Source organism: Macrobrachium nipponense, chromosome 6 (assembly GCF_015104395.2).
Source record: "Macrobrachium nipponense isolate FS-2020 chromosome 6, ASM1510439v2, whole genome shotgun sequence".
In the NCBI taxonomy this organism is placed as follows: Eukaryota; Metazoa; Arthropoda; class Malacostraca; order Decapoda; family Palaemonidae; genus Macrobrachium; species Macrobrachium nipponense.
In genome coordinates this window covers 124,150,105-124,177,604 of record NC_061108.1, presented here as the reverse complement: position 1 = coordinate 124,177,604, position 27,500 = coordinate 124,150,105, and the positions used below count along the sequence as shown (strand labels likewise).

The 27,500-nt window shown below is 38.5% G+C and overlaps 1 protein-coding gene across 4 annotated transcripts in view; it reads left to right on the top strand.

The window, feature by feature from the left end:
- The window catches only part of LOC135216123 (SANT and BTB domain regulator of class switch recombination-like), a 93,655-nt gene that overhangs the window by 6,295 nt on the left and 59,860 nt on the right, over nt 1-27,500 (top strand). Inside the window, exon 1 of one of the 4 annotated variants that reach the window (XM_064251186.1) lies at nt 305-575. The exons of the other annotated variants lie outside the window; for them this stretch is intronic. The gene's annotated coding sequence lies outside the window, so the exon portion shown is untranslated. Of the gene's footprint in view, nt 1-304; nt 576-27,500 lie in introns of those variants that run through there. 4 annotated transcript variants of the gene reach the window in all.

Genomic DNA, 27,500 nt, shown 5'->3' with positions numbered 1-27,500 from the left:
ATCTAACACGAGCATCAAGCTGCCCTTCACCGTATGGAAAACCTCCTTTCAGGAAAAACACGGAGGTTAGGTTTTTGAAAAGAATGAACAATATATTACTGAAAGACTCTCACAAAATTTATAGCGGTTCATATGCAAACGCGCTCACAGATATCAATTTTTTTTATATATATACTTTCATTTCTCTGGCTTGGGGAATATCAAGGCTACGTTACATTGAAAGAGGTTTTCTCTGCCTGCAAATTATGATAGCTTGCCCATGGCCCCCTGAAGGAAGGCGGCGGCTTCGCAGACTGGGAAAGAAAACACTGTGACGTCATCGCTTGTATTGCTTGAAATTTGAAACTTGGCACGTCTCTGGATTTTTTTGACTTTTGTCTTCAGTTCCTTTACATGTTGTGGATATAAATATCCAGTAATAATGCCATATACACGTGTGGTCCTAAATTGCAAGGGGAATTATCGAAGTGGGCCAAAAGTGCACGTTATTTGCTCTTCCAAAGAATGAAAAATTGGCCAGGAAATGAATCTGAGCGATAAAAAGCGAAAATTTCACGCCAGCGAGGAATAACAGGGTAAGCATATTACTGTAACCTTGGTATTACTTTAAATTCTACTTAGGTATACATCAAGGTTTTGTTAAAAATATTAGCGTAAAAGAAAGTCTTGGTAAGAGATGTGCAAGGTAGGCTAATACAGTTACAGAATCTTAGGCTGGCTTACTGTAGGTTAGGTTAGCCTAAGCGAAGCCTAGACATATTGTCTTCTGAAAGCAAACAGAATGACCTTGTTCTATTTTTCAAATAGAAAGTTTGGTAAATATTGATGAAAAGGAAACCCCCCCCCTCCCCCACAAGGGACAGGGAATGAGTTTTCCCAGATAATTTTGATGTGTTTTGCACAAATTTCACCTTAATTTCCGTCGGAACTGAACGATTTTGAAGATAACCCCCACCCCCTACTAAAGGGACATCTAACTGCTAATACCTTATGGGGAAAATCGAAATACTGAAGACATTAATTATGGGGAAATGGGTAAGAGTCCGATATCAGCAAAAACTAAAAGAATAATTATCATTATATTTTATATTCTATAGTGTAAATCTCTAGATGGAAAAAATAATAGACCGAAATTGATATTGAATAGGAGATTGAAGGTAGTGAAGAATAATGAAGGAGCCTAACTACTGACAAAAGAATGGTCAGTCATTTCCTCCATAAGCTTTCAATAATTACGAATTCTATATGAGTAAGGATATATGTGATATTACATACTTATTTTCTCCTTGAAAGATAAAGAATAGAAATATGTGATAAAGGTAGGGGTGAGAGAGAGAAAAAAATTTTCAGTTTCTTCCCATAAGGCTATAATAATAATAAGTATAAGAAGAAAGTGGAAGTAGAAGGAAGAGGAAGGGCCAGTTTAGGTTAGGTTAGGTTGGTTTATTTTAGGTTAGGTTGGTATGATAAATTTATCAGTATGGTTTTAAAATACAATTTACACGTAATCCACTAAATGTGATAAATAGTGTAGCATATTGTTGCCTTGTTTTTTTTAGTTTTTTTTAATATATTATGACGGGAAACTGAAGACTGCCTCTGAGCAAGGAATTTTTGGACAAGAGCGAATTTACAGTATGGCGTCAGTCAGTAGGCTTCCAAAGAATCTCTCTCTCTCTCTCTCTCTCTCTCTCTCTCTCTCTCATTCATGCTCTGCTGCATGATCATGGTGAAATAACTTACGCTTTGAGAGCAATGTAGCCTAACGTATAGTTGTTGTTGTTGTTGTTGTTGTTGTTGTTGTTGTTGTTATTATTGTTATTATTATTATTATTATTATTATTATTATTATTATTATTATTATTATTATTATTATTCAGAAGATGAAATCTATTCATGTGGAAGAAGCCCACAGGGGTCAATGACTTGAAATTCAAGCTTCCAAAAAAATAGGGAGTTCATTAGAAAGAAGTAAGACGAGGTAAAGAGAAATACAGAAAAAAAGACCCAATTATTAAAAGAGAAAAAAATATTAATGAATTAACAAATATATAAAAATGTATAAAAGTGCACAGAGAATAGTTTTAATTAGCTTTCTTTGAAGAGCTACTAGATGGAGAAAGTGGGTACAGTGGCATTCTCGATGTGAAGGTAGACGAAATGAGTAAATTTTTCTAATCAAAGGAGTGAGCTATTAGCTATTCTCATTACAGAAATGTCAGACACGAATTCCCAAAATGTCTGAGTGTGTCTTTTATTTTTATGTTTTTGTTAATCAAAAGGTCACTTGTGATTAATACTGAAAATTGAATTATAATTCATTTCTGGTAATTCAGGACCGTTGGTTATTGATTAACGCTAATAAAACTGGCGTTAGTTGGTGATTCAAGACTACCGACATGACCATTTGCAATTTTTGCTTTTTTTCTCTCTTCTCAAAATCCATGTTTGCTCATGAAAACTATTTGCATAATTTATATTTGCTTTTGGTTTGGTTGGTACACCATTTTTCGCCATACAAGACGGTAAATACAGAGCCATACATCATACAAGACAGTAAATACAGAGCCATACGCCACACAAGACGGTAAATAAGGAGCCATATGTTGTACAAGACGATAAATACGGAATCATGCGCCATACAAGACGGTAAATACGAAGCCTTATGCCGTACAAGACGATAAATACTGAGCCTTACGCCATACAAGACGGTAAATATGGAGCCTTATGCCATACAAGACAGTAAATTAGGGGCCTTACGCTATACAAGACGGTAAATACAGAGCCTTATGCCATACAAGACAGTAAATTAGGGGCTTACGCTATACAAGACGGTAAATACGGAGACTTATGCCATACAAGACAGTAAATTAGGGGCCTTACGCTATACAAGACGGTAAATACAGAGCCTTATGCCATACAAGACAGTAAATTAGAGGCCTCGCGCCATACAAGACAGTTAATACGGAGCCTTGCGCCATACAAGACGGTTAATACGGAGCCTTGCACCATACCAAGCAGTCAAATAACCGGAGGCCTTACGCCATACAAGACGGTAATTTCGAAGGCCTGCCGCCGATACAAGGACAGTAACATTGGAAGCTTATTGCCATACAAGACGGTTAAATACGGAAGCCTTACCCAGCCCATACAAGACGGTAAATTACGGAAGGCTTACCCTCCAAGGATGGTTAAATTACGAAGCCTTACGCCGTTTACAAAGGAACCATAAATACTGGAGGCCTTGTGCCAAATACCAAGCCAGGTTAAAAATCGGAAGGGACCTTAACGCCATACAAGGACAAGTTAAATACAAAGACAGTAAATTACGGGTAGGCCTTACGCCAACAAGACGGTTAATCCGGAGGGGCCTTATGGCAATACCAAGACTGGTTAAATACGGAAGCCTACCCAACAAGACAGTAAATACGGAGCCTTATGCCATTACAAGACGTAATTATCGGGAGGTTTCCTTACAACCATACAAGAACAGTTAATTAATGGAGGCCTTAACCCATAAACAAGAAACGTTACCTCAAACGGAAAGCCTACGCCAAATACCAGACAAGTAGTTACGAGCCTTACGCCATACAAGGACTGCCTTAATAAATACGAGCCTTTCGGCCATACCAAGAGGTATTCGAGCCTTACTCCATACAAGACCGTAAATTAGAGGCCTTGCGGCATACAAGGCACAGTAAATACGGAGCCTTACGCCGTACAAGACAGTAAATACGGAGCCTTACGCCGTACAAGACAGTAAATACGGAGACTTACGCCATACAAGACAGTAAATACGGAGCCTTACGCCATACAAGACGGTTAATAAATACGAGCCTTACCCGCCTACAAGAACGGTTAATAAAAACTGAAAGCCTTACGCATACAAACGGTTAATACGGAGCCTTACTCCATACTAACGTGTTATACGGAGCCTTACGCCATACAAGACGGTTAATACGGAGCCTTACTCTATACAAGACGGTTAATACGGAGCCTTACGCCATACAAGACGGTTAATACGGAGCCTTACGCCATACTAGACGGTTAATACGGAGCTTTACGCCATACAAGACGGTTAATATGGAGCCTTACGCCATACAAGACGGTTAATACGGAGCCTTACGCCATACAAGACAGTAAATACGGAGCCTTACGCCATACAAGACGGTTAATACGGAGCCTTACACCATACAAGACGGTTAATACGGAGCCTTACGCCATACAAGACGGTTAATACGGAGCCTTACGCCATACAAGACAGTAAATACAGAGCCTTACGCCATAAAAGACGGTTAATATGGAGCCTTACGCCATACAAGACGGTTAATACGGAGCCTTACACCTTACAAGACAGCAAATATGGAGCCTTACGCCGTACAAGACGGTAATTACTCGGAGCCTTACGCCGTACAAGACGGTAAATACGGAGCCTTACGCCATACAAGACGGTAAATACGGAGCCTTACGCCATACAAGACAGTAAATACGGAGCCTTACGCTGTACAAGACGGTAAATACGGAGCCATACACCTTACAAGACGGTAAATATGGAGCCTCACGGCTTACAAGACGGTAAATACAGAGCCTTATGCCGTACAAGACGGTAAATACGAAGCCTTATGCCTTACGAAGACGGTAAATACGCAGCCTTATGCCTTACGAGACGGTAAATACGGAGCCTACGCATAAATTGAGACAGTAAATATGCCAGCCTGGGACGCCATACAAGACGTAAATATGGAAGCCTTACGCATACAAGCGGTAAATACGGCCAAGCCTTATTGCCTTACGAGACCGGTTAATAAAAATACGGAGCCTTACGCCAAATATGAGGACAGGGTAAATTATGAAAAGGCCTTAGCCATTTACAAGACGGTATACGAGCCCCATTACGCGAAATACAAGAGGTAAATAACGAAGCCTTACGCCTACAAGACGGTTTAAAATACCGGAAGACTAACGCCAACAAGAACGGTATTACGGAAGCCTTACCTGCCATACAAGAGGGTAAATACGGAGCCATACGCCATACAAGACAGTAAATATGAAGCCTTACGCCATACAAGACGGTAAATACGGAGCCTTACGCCATACAAGATGGTAAATATGGAGCCTTATGCCATATGAGACAGTAAATACGGAGCCTTACGCCGTACAAGACGGTAAATACAGAGCCATACACCGTACAAGATGGTAAATACGAAGCCTTACGCCATACAAGACGGTAAATACGGAGCCTTACGCCGTACAAGACGGTAAATACAGAGCCTTACGCCGTACAAGACAGTAAATACGGAGCCTTACGCTGTACAAGACGGTAAATACGAAGCCTTACGCCTTACAAGACGGTAAATACGGAGCCTTACGCCATACAAGACGGTAAATACGGAGCCTTACGCCATATGAGACAGTAAATACGGAGCCTTACGCCGTACAAGACGGTAAATACAGAGCCTTACACCGTACAAGACGGTAAATACGGAGCCTTACGCCGTACAAGACGGTAAATACGAAGCCTTAATCCTTACAAGACGGAGTAAATTAACCGGATCCCTTACACCCATAAAGACGGTAAATACTGGAGCCTCTTACCACCAATACAAGACGGTAAATACGAGCCTACGGCAGTATGAGACAGTACAATACGGCCTAGCCTTATTACGCCGTACAAGACGGTAAATACGGAGCCATACGCCTTACAAGACGGTAAATACGGAACCTCACGGCTTACAAGACGGTAAATACAGAGCCTTACGCCGTACAAGACGGTAAATACGGAGCCTTACGCCATACAAGACGGTAAATACGGAGCCTTACGCCATACAAGAACTGTAAATACTGAGCCTTACGCCATTCAAGAGCTGTATATACTGAGCCTTACGCCGTTCAAGAACTGTAAATACGGAGCCTTACACCATACAAGACGGTAAATACGGAGCCTTATGCCGTAATTGACAAACAATTTCATGGACGAAGATTAAGTGCCAAAAGCAGACAGATTGTAACAGGTAATGGCAACCCTCTCCCCATAACCTCTTCTTTGTCCTTTTCCTTTCTTTCTTCTTCCCTTGAATGTCTTCAATCTTCCGGAGTCTGACGATTCTGACGCTCCGAAGGATTCAGTCTGTCGGAAATAAAGGATGGGCGAGTTGACATTTACAGGAAGTTTTAAGTCTGATAAGAAGGAGTTTATCGCAAATGGGAAAACTTTTATTTGCAGCGGAAGGGAAAGGAGAACATTTGCCTAAGGCCCCCGCTGAAATTTTATTATGACAAACCCTTTTTGTTTTTCCGCCCGCGGTTACGTAAGCATGGACGTAGTCATATCAAGTGGTGTGCCCCGGAATGCGGACTTTACTCAAATATAAACCAATAATGATAAAGTAAAAAAGAAAGGAAGACACATCGAATTTGCTTATTGGTCTTGTTATTTTCAGCTTCTGTTGACTTTAAGCTTTACCCATTTTATTGTTAATATTGACGGTTTCCAATGGCAAATTCCATTTAATCGCCATTTCTATTATTGTTAATAGATTGACGGTTCCTAATAGAAAATTCCATTTACTATCATCTCTATTATTGTTAATATATTGACGGTTCCTAATAGAAGATTCCATTTACTATCATCTCTATTATTGTTAATATATTGACGGTTCCTAATAGAAAATTCCATTTACTATCATCTCTATTATTGTTAATATATTGACGGTTCCTAATAGAAAATTCCATTTACTATCATCTCTATTATTTGTTTTTTAATAATTTGACGGTTCCTAATAGAGAATTCCATTTACTATCATCTCTATTGTTGTTAATATATTGACGGTTCCTAATAGAAAATTCCATTTACTATCATCTCTATTATTGTTAATAAATTGACGGTTTCCAATGGAAAATTGCATTTAATAGCCATCTCTATTAATGGTAATAATCTATTATTGTTGATATTGACGCTTCCCAGTGGAAAATTCCATATAGTCGCCATCTCAATATGTACGTGACGGAAGACTTCTCCGGTTTTACTGATTTTTCTTTCTGTTATTTATTTATTTATTTTTTTTAGGTGTTTATACCCGGATCTGTATTTGCTTTCACAGCTGATCAGCAGCATTTCATTTTCCCAAATTCTGCGTTCGTCTCCGACTGATTTTGAAACTTTGCTTGAAATATCAGACGTGTCAGAAAGTGACAGATCGGATTGATCTTGCCTCAGTCTAGGATCCAGACTGGAGAAGAACCTTCGACGGCTCATCAGGTATGTAAACAGTGCATTTTTTTTCTTATTTTTGTTTGTAGACTTCTTTTCAAAAATAACCAGCTCCATTCCTTTTTTTATTTATTTTTTTTTTATTTGAATTCGGTGCGTGTATATTTTGGATTTTTTCGTTTTGTAAGTGCAAATATTCTTGCACCCCGTTAGGGCCGTCGGTGCACTGTAGGCATTACCTGAGATTCTTTGCAGCGCCCCTTCGGCCCCTAGCTGCAGCCTCTTTCATTCCTTTAACTGTACCTCCGTTCATATTCTCTTTCTTCTATCTGACTTTCCACCCTCCCCTAACAATTGCTTCAAAGTGCAACTGCTTTGAGGTTTTCCTCCTGTTACACCTTTCAAACCTTCTTACTGTCAATTTCTCCTTCAGCGCAGAATGACCTCATAGGCGCCAGCGCTTGGCCTTGGCCAAGCCTATATTCTATTCATAATAAAATTCCAATATTCTTGCACATCTAAATATAAATAGCAGGCTCGTGGTTGCTCTTCTAGAGGTCTGAGTATTGATAAAAGCCAGTGTTATTGCGCTAATAATTCAGTAAGCACTGATGAAACTGACTTTGATTTTCTGAATATTCCCTTGTGAGAGGTTTAGTTCAGTGCATTAATGAAAGCGCCTCGGTGGCGTGGTCGGTATGGTGTTGGCGTGCCACCTCGGTGGCCGCGAGTTCGATTCTCGGGTACGCCATTGAGGAGTGAGATATGTGTTTTTCTGGTGATAGAAGCTCATTCTCGACGTGGTTCGGAAGTCACGTAAAACCGTTGGTCCCGTTGCTGAATAACCACTGGTTCCATGCAAACGTGAAAGCACATACAAACAAACAAAAGGTACCTTTGACTTGAAATTCAAGCTTCCAAAGAATATGGTGTTCATGAGGAAGAGGTAAGAGGAGGTAAAGGGCAATAAAAAAATAATAATAAGGAAATCTCACTTAATAAAAGTGAAAAGATAAATGAATAAAATAGATAAAAACGTATTCATAGGATGAAAATATATTGATTACCTAGAACAATGACCATGTAAACTTTTACCATTGAGAAACAGCTGCTTTTGACGTAAAATACATATCACTTTATTACTTATGGCGTTATAACAAGAATTTTGACTCATCTAAATATTGTTTAGCTGATCTGCTGGTAAAGTGGTGAGTGTCGTGGTATGCCACTCAGTTGTAGCGGGTTCGCGTCTCCCCCAAGGCAATGAAAAATCACTTGGCTCAGTATCATGATCAGTTACTGCTGCAGTGAGGGGACTTTAGCGGTGGGAGGTTGAAACCGACATTCTTTGGAAACACGAATTTCAAGTCAATGGCCCCTGTGTACTTGTTCCATATGAATAGATTTCTTATGCTGAAATAATAATATTAATAGACATTGCCAGTAAATAAAGGGTAAAAAACCGATAGAGAATCAGGTTTTTTTCTTGCTTAAGATTCGTTACCTTGTGATGCGGTTGGTACCGATTTTTTTTAAGCCTCATATGTACTGATTTAAAAGGACTGACATTTAACGGAAGCCTTGGACCGCTATTTGGCGTATCTGTCCTTTAAATAGCAAAATACCCCATTAATAATAACTTTTCCCTTCTCTTTGTCTTCACAGTTTCATAATAGCAAATTACCATAAGGAATGACTGCATAAACCTTTATTCATTTCCGTGGCTCAATGTATTGTTTTAAAGACTATTTCTGTCTATTTTTTCTGTTTTTATCTCACGTCGTTTTCTAAGTTGATTCTCTGTAATAATTCTATTCATCTTGAACAATCGATGCATAATCTAAAAATAGTCTAACTCAAGGACCTTTTTTTTCTTTTTCTTTTTTTTATGACCCAGTGCTTTTCGAAAATATCAAGGAATCGAGAACAGTAATGGCCTCTTTCTGGAATATAATGGCGAGATGTGGTTGAAAGGATACGACGGGAACACAAAGATCTCTTTAACTTTTATTCCCCCAGTTAAGAATAACATTTCTCATAATGTATTGCGGCCTCTGGCCCGTTCCTTCCCCTCCCCCCTCCCCCTCCCACCCACCCCCAACACCCCACCCCTTCCCCCTTTCGCTTTTGGGGCCCAACAGATTAATAGCTCCATTTCTGACTTAGGGAGACGAACTTGAAGAAGGAATTCCACCAAAAAAAAAAAAAAGCATCAAGTCGGCAGTTGAAAATAGACCCGTTGAAATTCTCTGCTCTTTTCTGAGACTAGACAATTTCTCCTTTTAATGATGTTATGGAACTTTTACCATCCTTATTTTTTCCTTTCTTTCCCATCTCCTCTTCTTTTCACGCTGTAAGAGAAACTGGAATCGTCCGTGGCGCATTAATTCAACCCGGAGGGCCGTTCCCTTAAACGCATCATAATTGCTCCTAAATTCGGAGGAAATATGGTCCTTACCAGGGCTTCTACTACAAGACCAGGAGAGAGGAGTCGACGTTTCTCATCATTTGCATATTGGACGATGGGGATGGAAGGAAGAACACTACGGTGCCTTGATATCATCCAAGTAGCCATTCTGGGTTTAAAAAGTCTTAATCGTTTTCGCAGCTTCCCAGCAAATAAAAAAAAAAAAAAAAGGTTCCTTGGATGTTTCTCTTGTGATCTTTCACTTGTTCCAGAATTTCTTTTTCCGTCGATGCATTTCAGAGAAATGATTTGACGCGACAGAGAAGTGAGGGTCTTCCTCAGTATACGAAATAAAGAGCAAGCAGTCCATCTGTTTCTCTCTTTCTACGGAAACAAAAAGTTTTTGTGTATAATTACAGATTCATACTCAAACACATTCACATACAACTTCTCGGAAAACCCAGAAAAAACTCAAGTCTTTCATTTTGGACACCTCGCATTTGGGTAAATCTGCTTGGTCTTAACATTCCAATATGTAAAATCTTTTCTATACCACTTTTCACCTCCTATATATATATATAATATATATATATATATATATATATATAATATATATATATATATATGAATATTCTTTGTCCGTAGAATGCATATATTCCTAATAGTCATTGACTCACTGCTGACATCAGATTCCCACGAGGCTTTTTTCATCACACACTATAGTAGAATCACATCAACCGTGCATTTGATGTCTAGGCCCGTCCCTTACGACGGTCCTGATTGGCTGTTGATAAGCCAATCACAGGGCTGGAAACTCAAGTCTCTCTCGAGAAATGACATAGGCAGGATGAATGTTTCACCTCTCCTGAGGGATACACTTAAAATACTTATCCCTCAGGAGAGGTGGAACATACATCCGGCCTATGTGAACTTTCTCGAGAGACAGTTTCCAGACCTTTGATGGGCTTATCAACAGCCAATCAGGAACGTCGTAATGGAGGGGGCCTAGACATCACCATCTCTTCCTCTGACACAACGCCTGCATTCAAATCACCAAGCGCCACCACGTTTTCTTCTCGTCCAAGAAATCAGAATCACGAAGATAAATTCTTCGCTCTTTCGCCAGCCTCCTGGTTTCCTTAACAAAAACCTTCGCAGTTGATCTGCTTCAACCACTCATCAGTAAACGATCTCCGCTGTTAGCGAGAAGCTCCTGAGCAGTAGACATTAACCGGTTCATGTCCCTTCACATACAGCTCATCAGCAGCACGTTAATTACTTACATACACCTTCTTCTTATGAGGACTCTCAGGCTTCTAAGGTACTGAAAGCTCTTCTATTCCCTTTTCCATCTCATTCAGTCACCAATCCTTCGTTCTCTCAAACAAAAGTAGATAGGAACCTATTTACGTTAAACTATAACGGACAAGAAATAATGGATGGAAACCAGAACTGAAGAGGTACACACATCCCATTGTGGGAACTTCTTCACGTACAAGATATGTGGACACGTGGAATAAACTGCCACCAGAAGTTGTTAACAGCAATAGTGTGGAAGAGTGCTGTAAAAGAAAGCTAGACAAAATCATTAGGACACTGTGAATGCACAGTAAAACCTGCTCCTACAGATAAGTGAGCACACGATGTCTCCTCTTAGGATGGACTAACAAGTCTTTGAGACATCCTAATCCTTGTAACTCTCCGTCTTCTTCCCAAGTCTTCCAAATTACATTGCACATTTTGACCAATCCTTCGTCCTCCAAAATCTCTCGACGGAGTAACGTGACCTCAGAGCACTTTGACCCCTCTCTTCTTCTTCTTCTTCTTCTTCTTCTTCTGAGGTCACCTTTTCACCACATCGTCACAATAGCTTCTGCCTTTTTTTTTATTTATTTATTTTTTATTTTTTTCAACATTCAAACTTCACTTCCCTAAAGGAGAGTTGTCCCAATAGTCGGCAATACATTCCAACTTTTTCTTCCATAGAAACTACTACTTCTTCTTCTTCTTCTTCTTCTTCTTCTTCTTCTTCTTCTTCTTTCACTGTATCTTTCGAGTTACTTTTATGTGCACAAACAGGTATTGATCGGAAGGTCACTTTTTAGGTTAGATAAGCAATGGAACTAATTAGTTATAAATGCACATGTTGATCATAAATATGCACAAAAGTAATTTTCTAAATTTTTATATACATACATTTATATATATGTATGTGTCTATATGTATAAATATATATATACATACATACATATATATATATATATATATATATATATATATATATTATATATATATATTGGGCAATATTATTATACAGACATTTAACCTCCACTTACAGTTACTGACCGTAACTAGATAAATTGGACAAACAAAATTCAACCAAAATAGTTTGGAATACTTTCATTTTTCTATTTCTTCGTCGTATTGGAGCCTCGGAGTTTTACCTCCCGAAAGTAAAGAAACGAAGTTAATAATATTATTCTTCTTGTTTGGGGAACTTTCTCTATTGATTGGTCTTGGTGTTTTTCTCTCTTACGTTTCATTTCATCTTAATAGAAAACATAACCACTAACATTTCTTTTCTCTGCGTGAGAGAGGGGACACTTAGTCATGGCAGTTTTATCGAAACAAGTTACATATGCGTGATTAATTACATACATACACCTTTAGAACATTCTTTTTCTATCTATTCATCGTGTGTGTCTGCATATATATATATATATATATATATATATATATATATATATATATATATATATATATATATATATATATATATATATATATATATATATATATATATATATATATATATATATATATATATATATATATATATATATTATATATATATATATATATATATTATATATATATATATATATATATATATATATATATATATATATATATATATATATATATATATATATATATATATATATATATATATATATATATATATATATATATATTATATATATATATATATATATATATATATATATATATATATATATATATATATATATATATGTGTGTGTGTGCGTGCGTGTGCGTGTGCGTGTGCGTGTGCGTGTGCGTGTGTATGTAATCACACGGATACTAGATTCACATATGAACGTTTACCTCAGGGGAAAGAAACACCGTTTCATCTCATGTGATTCATTGATATATAGTGTTAATGCTTGTCTGACGAAGGGTTGATTCATTGCGGTAGATATGTTTGGTAACATGCGACTCGATACAACGATATGATTGAATGAAAATATTTTGCCTCCTCAAGGATAACGACAAGCAGGTGCCAAAGCACTGCTGACGGAGAGCCAATCCCCGTATACGTACTCCGCAGAGAGAGAGAGAGAGAGAAGGAGCGAAAAAGGGAAGACAAATGAGGCTGGTGGAAAAGAAATCGATGAAGATTATGGCTTGTTTACAACTTCAACCCCTGAAACCTTAGAAGCTGGGTGAAAGAGACAAAAATCTTTACGGCGACCAAATAACGAACAGGAATTGAAAAGGGCGATGAAAAAAAAAAAATTTCTCTCTCTCTCTCTCTCTCTCTCTCTCTCTCTCTCTCTCTCTCTCTCTCTCTCTCTCAGTTGCAGCTGCGATACACCGCTATACATCTCTATTATCCTCAACCTAAAGCCAGTATTCCATTGTCCATTCGCAGTGTATACTCACAAAATAAAAAGAAAGAAAAAAAAACATTTACAAACGACCGCCTTAGCATCTGCTCATAGACCAGTGACGCAATGTCCATACAATGTAAAAAAAAAACTTTTCATTTATAGTAATCTTTTTGTTACAGGTACCACAGGGCATATCATGCCATATAATTTGCGTTTATGCCTTATAGAAATCTACTGGTTGATTCTTTTCCTCCAAGTATATACCATTCATTCGTCTAGCGCGTAGATTCTCCTTCTTCCCAGCTTTAACCCATTTTTATATGGGGTCGCCGTTATGACTGAGTCGTCTCCATCTCTTTCTGTCCTGTGCATCGTTCTCGTTAATACCTTTCCGTAACACATCTTCCCCTACACAATCACGCCATCTCTTTCTTGGTCTTCCCTTCTTCCTTCTACGACGCACTTCCATTTCCATCCTTGTCTGTGGTAAATATGCCAAATACAAAAGCTGCTATTTGCAGCCCGAAGTCAACGAATCTCTGAGTAGCTATCAAGGACACGTGACATTTGTCATCTCTGGAACATCATTTCCAAAATTATTGCTGCCTTTTCCATATATTCTTGGACGCCAGGCATGCTTATAACAATTAAATAAAATTCCATATTGCGTTTCCCTTACTATTTTGTTACTATAGTAGATTCACATCAACCGTGCATTTGACGTCTAGGCCAATCCCTTACGACGCTCCTGATTGGCTGTTGATAAGCCAATACAGGGCTGGAAACTCTCAGTCTCTCTCCAGAGTTCGCATAGGCAGGATGTTTGTTCCACCTCTGTGATTGGCTTATCAACAGCCAATCAGGAGCGTCGTAACGGACCTGGCCTAGACATCAAATGCACGGTTGATGTGAATCTACTATAACCACCACCCCCCCCCACACCCCCTCCCCATGACAATCCCTCGGTAAAACTCTCACTTCTCTCTATTGCTCCGGATCTTAATGAACAATAATTCAGTCATTGTGATAACAGTATACAATACTTAACTGTTCAAGCAGATTACTTTGCGGGGTTCTATACTAATTTAATTGCTTGCGTTTGGCCCCCTGGCCACAACGATCTTTCATAACTTTGGATGATCGGAATGCTGGGAGGAGAGTAAAATGGCCATTGGTGATGTACAGTCCTGTTCAAGTGCAGGATTGTCATCAGTTTATCATTTTCATTTCATTTCTCATTTTTCCATCTAGCCATACTTTCATTTCAGCGCTGAATGATCTTATAGGTCCCAGCGCTTGGGCTATGCCCTAAATTCCATAATCCAATCCAATTGCTTGCGTGCTTTGGGCTGGTTTATGACTTTTGAGTTGAGTTGATTTGAATTTAGAATTTAGGCCAAAGGCCAAGCACAGGGACCTATGAGATCATTCGGCGCTGAAATGGAAATTGACAGCAAAATGTTTGAAAGGTGTAACAGTAGGAGAACCTCAAAGCAGTTGCACTATGAATCAAGTATTAGGAGAGGGTGGAAAGTAAGATGAAGAAATAGAATATGAAAGGAGGTACAGTAAGAGGAACGAAGGTGGTTGCAGCTAGGGGCCGAAGGGGCACTGCAAAGCACCTTAAGTAATGCCTACAGTGCACCGCATGAGGTCCACTGACGGCGCTACCCTCCTACGAGGGTTTATGACTGTAGGAAGTTCTTTTGCTTTAATTTCTTCCTTGAGAGTAGTAAGTACTATAAATAAATAATTAGTTTTACAGCAATAAGCATAAGGAACCAGTAGTTATCTGTTGCCATAAGATGCGAAATTTCCGTGCTTTGGGGCATCGATACCGCAGAATAGAAGAACGTAAGTTCACTTCTCCAGTGTTACTAACCCAAAGCAGTTTGTCCAAATCGAGACTATGCGTTTCAGTTCATAACGAGGTCAGAGCCATCAAAGAAATCGTTCCTTTGCAAATTCTGATGTTGATGGTTGCATAACGCAGTAAGTGATTAAGCATAACTATTAACCAAACTTGTGATGAAATTCTCAGAATGAATAATACCACGTGATTCCGTCCTCCGTGATAATTATATGGAAAAGTTCTTTAGTGCGATCTAGACCGCTGGAATGCCCATTCCAGTGCCTCGTCTCTTCTCATGAGCAATTCCAAAAGTTATTCAGTTCGTTGGCCATAAAAGAATTTTCCCGCCATAATGATAACATCAAGAAGCTGCTTGATTACTGCCCTATAGGCTTAATTTGGTCAACATATAACTAGCAACTGTTGATGAAATTCGAGCCAGTATTGTAAAGCACAGAAAAACAATATTATCAATATCAACTCAAACAGGTCCTAATATATATCAGAAACTTTGTCAGCTGAAATCATGGACCTTTTCCAGTCTGCATCTTCTATGACATTCTGACATTCGTACCTTAATCTGGAACGGCCTTGAGCTAAATTCACACGTCTAGGCAATGCCTTTTTCAGAGAACGAAAATACATCATCACTTGTGTTGCATCCTTCCTCTTCTATGCAAACTGTACGAAGAAAGTTTTAGTTTTCAAAGCCTCGACTCTACACTCTTGAGAACTAGGAGAGAATTTTTAACATTGTGTGGGCACATAATATGATTCCAATATTTTTTGTTAATCAACGTTCCTAAAACACAAATAAGACAAAAAGTCTCTTTTATATCGCCGTTGGCAGACCTTTAGAGTTTAATTTTTATAAAAGCAGCGTATTATACAGAGTAAACATGCCAGCAAGAGAGTTAAATGTAGAGGTAAGTAGTAGAAATAGTAGCCTGGTAAAAAGAATGGATTAAAACATTTTGAGATAAGTTGATCAAAGGACTCAAGCCACCGCCATCTTGAATTCAAGATGGCGGTGCTCAGGCAGGAGTGTCAAGGTCCGCGGGATGGTCTTAAGTGGCTCGCGAGATGCCAAGAGATTTTTCAACTCGTGCTACTGTAACTGTTAGAACTGAGGAAAATTTCACTAAATACTAAATTGTTCAAACGAGACATTAATAAGTTTAACCTTTCATTCATATGACAATTTATTAATTTATTTCATATTATTGTTGCTGGCAATAAGTCTCTTTCATTCCAAATCTTAATAAATGAGTCGTAAGGAATAAGTAATTACCAAATCTTTGATGGCCCTCGAGACCATAACCAAGTGCATAATTGGCCCTCGAAAGGATGTGAGTTTGACACCCCTGGAAACAGACTGATAGGAGGGGTGCATAATTAAAAAAAAAAAATTTACGGAGAAGAGCGAGGCCGAATGAGTGTTGGCTGCATGTGGTGCAAGAGGCGCTGGGAAATAAGGTCCTTAGCATTCAGGAGGCGTGAAATTGCGTACAAGATCGAAGTGAGTGGGCCGAACAGTTCGTGTACGGGAGGAGGGGTTGTTGAGGTGGGGGGGCGGGGGTTCGACCGCTCCGCTAATAATCTCTGTGGAGTCATTGTCGAACCAAAATGCAAAAAAAAAAAATTAATAAAAAAACAAAAAAAAAAAAAAAATACTGAGCGTAATCACTTTTTTCTGAATAACGTAAATTTTTTTAGGAAAGCAATCAGCTTAAATTTTCAAGCGGACCTGTAATGTTATATCGTTGCAATATAAGTTTTGTTCTTAACTAAACGAACGAGCTATTGAAACTAACTATTTGCATATTGCATGTAATGTAAAAACGGACTGAAAGGGGTAGAGATGTGAAGAAGATGCGATGAAAACGTGGTATGATGTACTTTGGTCAGAAAAGAATTTAATCCGCGCCATCCTGGCTGGCCAGAAATAGTACTATGTGATCGTGTCGGCTGGGATCCTGTGGACAACAGAGGAGTTGGTAGACCTACAACTACTTGAATGAGAACCATGAGAATGGAGGCTAGTGATAAGTGATTCATAGAAGATCAAGTAGGAAAAGACATGGATGGCGGTATTTCACACACAGCACAGTAAATCAGTGGATAGTTTTTATGGTTCGTGAGTTTTTTTACGAGGAGAGAGGAGCGGGGAAACCATGAAAGTGCTGGCTGGCTTGGTGGCGTGAAAGAGGCGTTGGAGTGGAAGGACCTTAACATCCAGACGGCCTAAAAGTATGTAAAGCGTAGATGAGCCGTCTTTTTTTTAATTATATGAGGCTCTGTATAAATGGAAACCTTCACTACAGTGTTTCACTCATTCTTCAGTTCAGGGATGAATAAGTTGTTCGCTTTTTTATAGTGATTCCTTTCCAAAGAAAGTTCCCAACATAGCATGAAGGCTTTAGTCACTTTTTTTTCTATTTAGCTAAGCTGTAAATTAAGTTTTCCGAAGTTGGTCGACTGTGGTGGTTGACACCATAATGGAGAGAGGCATGGACTAGCAACCTCACCCCAAAATACACACACATCAGTATACATCACATTTCATCAACGCAGCCACTGGCATAATTTATACATAGAAACAATGATGTTTTATACGATTCATTTTCACCCCTTTTCTCGTTTATTACTAAGGTTAGTTTTATCAAGTGGTGGTGAAGATTTATATCGAAACGTTTATGATCACATCTTTAGATGATGGTAAACAAGGAAGTACTTCTGGTAATCTAAGTTTTTGTCTTCCCCCTAGCTGTTTTAGTGTCATTATAATGGTAAATCACCGTTGCCGAGAAAATAGATGAGAATCATTACAGGAAATTCCGTAGAGAATCATAACAAGAAATTCCTCAGAGGCGCCGATGTGTGTGTGTGTGTATTGAGAAGCGCCCAACAGCAGCAGATTAATTGAGGTTTTCTCGATTCTCTCACGACCCGATGTTGAGGTGATCCGTTTAGACTGAGAGATAATCCCATTAACATCCCAGTAATCTCCCGGAAAATCAATCACTCGTCTGAGATTCTCCTCTTCCCCCTCCATTCGATTTGGGTCCTTTTATCCGTTTTCTTTCATCGTTTTCTTTCACGTCTGAGCCTCGCCTCCCTCCAGATAAGAAGAGGGTCTCCGGACAGTTGGTTGGGGGAACGTTTGGGTAAACATCCGTTTTTATAGCCTTTTTAGGCTCGATTCCAGCCCTTTTCTCTCTCTCTTTCTCTCTTCAACGTTAGAACGTTATTTTTATCTTTCATAAATTGTGACTGATGGTAATGTCGTTGATTCTGTAGATTTCTTTGTGGCTTGTTTGTTAATTTAGTTCCACGAGGTCTTTTAATGCGACTAGGCAGGTATAAGCTACTGTTCCCCCACGACTCACTCTCCTCTTCCTCCTCCTCCTACATGACGTGAATCCAGAAGAAATCATTCTCTTACATCCATGGGTGACATTTTTAGTATGTTTCGCTCCAGGCGCACTTTTGTCGCTTAGCATTTATCTATGTTGCATAACATTAAACAATCATCGTGATGAAGTTTTCTCAGTAGGGGGAACAGGCCGATAAAATGTCAGACTCCACAAGATCCATTTTTCCGTTGCTCTTCCGAGTCCAGTTGAGTGTCACCCGTAATGGTGTGTTCAACTGTATAAATTCTCCTATTATCTCAAGGGTAATTTTATTCGGATTCACTTAGTCCTTTCATTTTTCATTTGCATAATTATTTTCACATAGAATGCATTGCCCTTTCTTTGATTTCATATACTGTATGTATATCTAAACGATATCAATTCTTTGTATGTTGTTTACATGTCTTATTGTTTGTTTTATGCATGTTTCTGCTATATTTGTATCATATGATCTCTCTCTTAAAATGTCACTTAGTACCACCTTGCTACTTAAACGTAGTCTTGAAATTCAATTTTTTTCTCTCTCCCAGACGCACACATTTTGACTAGGATTCAGTAGAAGTTGCTTGTCAGAACCATACCTTAAGTCTGTCCACCTCGATAGTTATAATTATACAAGAGGCTGTAATGTCAGTTCCATGTATTAGAGTTAAATATTGCAAAAGGCTGGACATGTCTTGCCTCCCATTTTCTAAAAATTAAATTATCAAGAAACCTTTTGTATATCAAAATAAAATCTGGTTCCTGTGCACTGCCCTGCACAAAGATGTCTTAAATTACAATTTTACAGAATTTTTATTTCCTGAAAATAGTTCCCATTTAACTGAAGTACAATTTTGTTTCTACAAAAAAAAAAAACATTAAAATTACTGAATTATTGACACGTAATATAATTCGAGTTATGGTATACCTCCCTGCTGAAGTATATATCTATTCACCATGAAAAGTATTTTGACCTTTAGTGGACAAAAATCACTATATTCATGAAACGCATTACAGTACTTGTCCTCTTAGTAAGTCTCAAGATGCAAAAAAGACATTTAAGCTGCTTAGAAGCTTCAAAAAAATCAAGGATGGTATCTTTTAAAGTATGAAGAGGAGCAATGTAGTACTACATACAGGAATTAATTGAATTAGCCCCACCTTTACCTTTAGACTCATTCCATTCTAGCAAGAACACGTAATCACACGACTTTAATAACCAAATATCATAGATGTTGACTGTGAAACTTCAGATTTCACAAGGAACAGTGAGGTTGGCAACAACGAGCCTTCTCGGATAACATGAAACCTCACCCATCAAAGAGTTTCGAAGAACTTATTTCCCCTTTCCCCCCCGACACTGAGATAAGCAAATATTTTCTCCTCAACCGAAAGTGTTTCTTAACTTTCTCCCGGAGCTAATTACCGGTGTTCCCTGTTTTCCCAATCGTTACCCGTCTCCTCCTCTTCCTCTTCTTCTTCATCATCTCCCCCCTGCCTTATTTCCTCGCTTGTAAACCTAGAAAGCAGCAGACCTCCAAGGACATCCTCCCACATTTCCTCCTCTTAGATTCGGCGCTGGATGCGAGGCCGATGATTGAATAAACACAACCGTGTTTCGATATGTCATGTTTCTCTGATTGGCCACTGAAGGGATTGTCCTGGTCAACTTCACACGTCCCTTACCCCGCCGCCCCCCCCCCCCCCTCACCAACCCGCCCCTCGTCGTCCTCCATATTACTACTCCTCGGCCTTTGTCTCTTGGAGTGTCCGATATTCTCGGTTAGAAAGTGGTCTGACATTTCCGTTGTCGTTTCATTCATAATTTGGGTGATATATGCCTGGAGAGAGCGCTGATGCCACTGAAAAGAAGTAAAGATTCGTGGAGGACTGGAAGACGACGCTGAAAATTAGCATTTCTTACAAAAATCATCGACTGGTATTGGGTTTTGAGAGAAAATGAAAGGAGAGTGAGAAAAGATAAAAGTCTACCCACAAAAATTATGACAATACAGAATTACGAATGTGGAGAGAAAGTACGACAGTGAGAATCAAAAGCCCAACGGAATTAATTGTAAAGAAAAATAACGATAAATAAAATGGTAGTACTATTTCCTTTATAAAACACACTCCATTACTACCAGAAATACTCTCATCACGCTTCCTTAACCAAACAACTAGACATGATTACTTCATTTTAGAAATGGCAACAATACATATAAACAAATAAACATTATGTATAAAATTTTGTATTAACGTATCTTACATGAGCATTTTCGAGCATATTTCAAATAATACCAATATTATTTCGCATAAGAACAGATCTAGACAATCATAAACGCTTTTGGGCTTGAACTCTGTTAAAATTATATATATATTACACACACACACACACACATATATATATATATATATATATATATATATATATATATATATATATATATATATAAATTCGGTGGTAAATCTTCAGCGATGATCTTTCAGACGCTACAACCAGTTTTTGTCAATTGGTCTAGTGTGACCACGGTCCAGATACAACAGGTCAGCCAGCGCGCAGCTTTGGGTATGAATCACCAATACTGTGACGTCATGCGCCCTGGTCTCTCACACGTGGTTAACCAAAACAATGCTTTAGTTTGCTGAACCCATAGAGGTAAGGTAAACAACAGGACGTGCTGTGCACCTATATATCTTTTTATTCATTCATTCATTCTATCAGTGATAATGCCAAGTAACTGCGCGGTATTTGGCTGTTTTAACACACGTGAAAAAACGAAAAACTCCAATATAAAATACCATCGTTTTCCAAAGGCAAAACCATACATAGACCAGTGGGTAAATGCCTGTTGTCGTGCAGACAAAATTAACGTTGTGTATGCTACTGTTTGCTCGATTCATTTCAAACCCGAGGATTACAAGGCCGCTAAAAGAAGATGCTGTACCAAGTCTTTTCATACCAAATGGTGAGTACATTAAGCAACTGTTTTGCAGTGCTGTTTGTTTGTATAAAAGTGAATACAGTCAAGCTTAGAGTCCAAATGAATTAATAGTCTATATAATTATGTAGAAGCACCAGTGTTTATTACTGATATGTTTCGGCGCATTGCATTCAGAACGTGTTAATTCAAGATGTGAAAGAGCTGAAAGCAGGAATCGTCAACAAATCGTCAAGGAGCTATTAAGTGTCTTGGATACAGACTGCAACATCAGCAATGTTGGCTTTTCGTCAACAGTGATACCCAGATATCGACAGCTGATGACATAAATTTGCAAGAAAACGAAGTTATGCCAGGGACAAGTGTCTTAAAGGAGTTTGAAAATTTAAAGGTGAAAATGAAGAAGCTTGAAGAAGAAAATTATTACTTGAAGGAACAAAATGCATACTTAAATGAAAATATGTCTGTTTTGATTGAATGTACAGGTGGCAATGTTGCGAGGTCTTATAGGTAAATGGAGACAGCCAATCTATTTTCAGTTCGATCAATGTGATATGCATAAAGTATTGTTAGAAATAATATCGAAAGTAGAGGATGTTGGTTATCCTGTGGTAGCAGTGGTGCATGACATGGGATCTACAAATCTTCGTATGTTGGAAACAATTCAATATTGACCCCCTTGAAAATAGGATATCTTTCAAAAATCCTAAAGCAGAAAGAGAAGTTTTTGTGTTCTCGGATGTTCCCCATTTAATCAAATTAGTAAGAAATAATTTTATTGACTAGTTTTTTCCTTAATAATGGAGAGTGTATTTCAGATGCTAGTATACGAGAAATGCTGAGTAAAACCAAAACAGACTATGGGCTTGCATATAAGATCAATGAAATGCATTTAAATGTAACCGGTCAACAAAGACAGCGCGTTAAATTAGCAGTGCAACTGCTGTCTAGATCATGTGCCAATCAGTGAAATATTTAGGAGAAAGGGGACTGTTGAATGTCAAAACTGGAGTGAAACGTCCGATTTTATTCTTTTAATGAATGACTGGTTTGATATCATGAATTCTTCTGCATGTATGGAGAGTTTGGTAAAAGCAATGCTTTTGGTATTGATGTAGAAAAACAAACAGTACACTGCTCCAGGTCATCGAGGTAATGAGTACTATGAGAGTTAAAAGTTCCTAATACAAAAAGTCTTTTCAAGTTCCAGAAAGGGAATAATTTTATCATAGTAAATCACCATTGCTGTTTGTTTAATATGTTTACAAAAGGCCTCTCATAGTATTGACTACCTGCTGACACAAAGATTAAATCAAGATTGCCTTGAACATTTCTTTGGGTGCATAAGGCAAATGGATGGTCACCATGATCATCCAAATGCAGTGAATTTTAAATTCAGGCTAAAAAAATTGTTGTTAGGGAAGGAAATGAAGGTAATAAGTGAAAAGTGTAATATCACCTCAGTTGATAAATCCATTGAATCTGCCAATGAAGATGAGTATATAACAAAAGAAAGGGAGTTAGCTTTAGAGATATGTCTTACAACACAGATGTTTAGAAATTTAGAGTTTGATCTAGAAAAAGATGTTTTTGATGAGGAAGAAGACCTTTGAGAGCAAACATAGATATAAAAAAAGATATCGAGGGAGTAATTGAGGAGGAGGCTCTTAAATACATTGGGGGATATATTGTCAAAAAATTTTGTGTGAAATATCCTGAGTTGGGAACTAAGAATAAAGAAGTACCAAAGAGTGATACTTGGATAGAATGTGTAAGTATGGGGGAGTTGCATGTACCTTCTAGTCATTTCTTTTCACAGTTAGTAAATAATGCGGGAGATCTTTAATGCTGTACACGGGAAAGCACTCATAGAGGGCAAACATTGTTTTAAAAAGCTTTGCTATGAATTGAAAAAGTCTAATATTGAAGTTCCTGACGATATTATAGCTTTTTATGTAAAGATATCCGTATATTTTCGAATGAGATATCTTAATAATTTGATAAAGTATAGGAAACGTCAGGGGCAACCATGCAGGGAAGCACTAAGAAAAAAAATAAAAGTTGTAACTTGATAAAATATTTTCAAAATGCAAATGTTGTTTTGATTTACATACTTGAAACGATCAATTATCAAAAAAATCTCTTCTAAAAAGATTCTTGACGGTGCGTTAGACCTACGTTCTTAATGGTTCTCACCACCGCCGCTCCCTCAGATGACGTAGGTGCGCAGAAGAGGCTTAAAATTGGGACGCTTGTCTGGCTGACCTGTTTGTATCTGGACCGTGAGTGTGACAGTGAAAAATACAGATTAACGAAGACTGATATAAGAATGCGCGTAATCAGGACAGGCATTGTCGCCTTTAAGTACCCCATGCACTGAACGACTCTTATCGTTCGCAATGGGCGTGTCTGAATGCAAAAGTGGGCGGAGCTTCGTGTCTGAACGTTCTCAACGGGAATCTCTCACGACCATGGTTACTGGCTTCCGACTTAAGTCTGTCATACACTGATCGTTCAATGTATGGGTTTGCCTGCCGATAAACGCTATCGCGTGCACGTCTCTGTTAGAAATGATGTCATGTCATACTGGAGGCAAAAACTTTGTTCAGACTGAAATCGGTGCAGAGATCGTTCGTACTGTATGATAGTATGTGCGTGTACGTTGGTTGATAACGACAATCGTTCAGTGTATGGGGCCTTAAGAGATTTTGTTTATGATCATAAAGCATATACTCACCGTTAGGGAAACGTGCAGATGCGCGCGTACAAGCGCACCTCGTCGACGTTGCTTTTATATGAACGAGTTCTGACGCCGATTTACAACCTCTTTTGTTGTACAATATAAGATTTTCCTTGGGCCTAATATAACTTCTTAAGTTCCTCTTTTTCCAAAGCATTCGTCACCGGGAGGGTAATTTGCCTCAGGGAAGCCTTTTGATGGGGTCTTTATGATTACTAAACGGGCATTCGTCAGATTCTTCCATAGCTCTCTCTCTCTCTCTCTTTAGGTTAGATTAGCTACACATAATTCCCACACACACACACACACACATACACACAGACACACACACACACTCTAGATAGATGAATAGATAGATATTTGGTTCAGGAACACTTAAAATCCAAATGATATTTGACCTTCTTGTGTTTAAATAACCACATACAGATAATGTCATGCACAGTTACAACATGACTAATACTTGATGACGATCATGCGAGACAGACAGATGATTGCAGCTGTTAGGTGATTTTGAATGCCTATTTGCACCTTTGCAGCAGCAACTAAGCCAGGAATTCCTTCAAAGTCTTGAAACGATTGGAAAAGTCTCATAGGACGATCAAAGACTTAACCGCTTTTCTACATATTGTCCGACTAAGGCTTAAAATAATAGTGGAATTTCTGATGACGCATTCATGTTTCTGCGATTATTTCTCACAGCTTGTAGTTTATTTTCAATTTAATAACTTTCACCGACAACCTTAAAGTTCTATCTCCCTCCCTTCTCATTCTGTGAAGTCTATCGGCGTCCCTTCATATATGCTTCCATCCTTTTATTTCTTTTTTTTACTGAAATCCTCCGCCTCGCCTCACCTAAAATCCCGAGAGCAAACCTTCCTCCCTCTTCTCTCTGACCCCTGTCTCTTTAACGTCCTCTTATCTCTTTTAGCCGATCTTATAACCAGTAAAGGAAGCGTAACCCCTGAAGCGAGCGTCGTTCTCATACAGCAGCCCCTCCGCCAGGTATACGTACACGATGTCGTTCTTGTAGACGTAAATGATGGCGGTGTTTGCCGCCGAGCCAAAGCCGTAGTATTGGTCCTCCGATGACGTCACTCGTTGTCGATTTTTCGCATGAGGTCCAGTCTGTACATGAAAGAAAGAAGAGCATATTAGACCTACGAGATACAATGATGCTGTCAACTTAGTAGACTATTCTCTGTATGAGAAAGAAAGAACAGCATAACTAGACCTATGGGATACAATAATGACACCAACTATACTCTGTTTTTTTTCATCTGTCCATCCGCCTGTGGTGTTTTTGTATGGTAACACTGCGTCCCGGGCTTAAGATAGTGACATTCAGCTTACATTCAACGATTATAATAATATCCTATTTCGAATATTAACGGTGTAATTCGCATACAGAAAATATTAAAAACACTTTTCAGTTGCAAATGTACACCTAGATATCCTTTTAGGCGATGGACATATGAAAAAAAAACAGAGTATAGGTTATTCTCTGTACCAGCAATAGGAGAGCATGCTAGGGTCTATGGGATACAATGACATCAACTAATCTCTGTACGGTATAGAAAAGCAGAGGAGTAGGGACTATGGATACAATAGCGACCTCAATTGAACTAGTCTCCGAGTCCTGACACTCGTTTATTGCATGATTATTCCTTTCTGTTACATATCTTCCATTTTACAGATCTTGGTAAATATGCATCTCAGAATGATCAATCGGTTCTCAAAAAAAAAATAAATAAATAGAGATAAATGAAATATAAAATAAAATAGTTTTCTATATAAAATACAAATGAACAGTCTGTGAATATGTCAACCTTATCCAGTTTCTTCACAATTTAAACGGTTCTGAATCAAGCAGAATTAAGGAAAACAAACGAATGATGTAATCAATATGCTGTATTGTACATAACTTATTTGTTCAAATAAGGACAATGTATAAAGTAGACAGAACCAATCATCGTCTTGAGATATTAGTCGCGAGTGCGTATGTGTTTTAGATAGATGCAAATAGAGAGAGAGAGAGAGAGAAAGAGAGACGCGTGCTAACTAAGCAACCTAATTATGTTATCCATAGTCGCAGGAAAAGTTTCCAGAATTACTCTTGTGTTAATGAGTTATCCTCTTCTCAGCTACAAACCTGAGCCTCGGAAATTCCTAAAGATAACCTGCAAGTATGAAACTAAGTTTTTTCGGCAAGTGCCAAGGACTGAATATAAGTTTGCAAAGAACCGAGAAGACGAAAGGGAAACCAACAGACAAATAAGGACGTGACATCATATAGAAAAAGAAGAGGAAAATACTGAAAAGACCACCTGCTGGTGTCTGTCTTCCTTCCCCTTCCCCCGTCTCGTGGTCGTGGACGGATAGTTTTCGTTGACAGACAATGTTTGTATCAGCGCCTGAGTGCCTGAATTTAAATAGATATCTTAGCTCATATGGAACAGTTTACATAATCAATGAACGCTAAATTTTCCGGGAATAATAGAATTTATTGCTCAAGGAGCTTGTTTAAGCCCCAAATATGTCCAGCTACATGACGAATTTGACGTAATTTACATGTCACAAACATGACAAATTGCCTATGGTACCATAGTTCGTGGGCCTTGAGACTTTATTATCATTGTTTCAAGGGATTATCATTAGCACAAAATATCTCATTTATGGAAGTGAGCTGTAATAGTTTTGCGTGAAACTAAAAGGAAAGAGAGATTAAATGGTGCTACTTTAGTAGGCGATCTACCCGCATGTTTCTACAGTTTCGCAGTGTTTAGTACTAGCCCGCGAGGGAGTCAAATGTCCATAAGTGCAGTTTTAACCACATTTGATCCCGAGGCTGGCATAAGGCCAACTTAATCTCAAACAATAACAAAAAACCTTTGGTGCTACTTTAGGGATATTTGGACCCCCGACGGGCTAGTACTAAAACACGGCGAAACTGTAGAAATACGCAGGTAGACCGCCTACTACTTGACTAAATCGTTCAAAGGTCGAAAAACAAGGATACTGAAGAGACAAGGTTAAAGGAAAAAAAAAAAAACGTTTTGAAGCAGCTGAAATCCTTACGAGTTAAAATGGGATTATGAGTCTATGACTCAGAACTCTGTGTAGAGAGGTGGAGTGGAACACCAAGTTAATGACACGGAAAAGTGTCTCTTTATACTGGAAGTTTGTTGAGTGCATAAAGAATAGAAGCGAAAGGGTAAGTCAAATGTGCTGTTGATGGGCCACCCCTCTTTGTTTGGGGTTATATGAATTGGTTGCAAAGCTACAGAAGTTTTTTTTTCTAGTCTAGATTCTAGATCGGTTT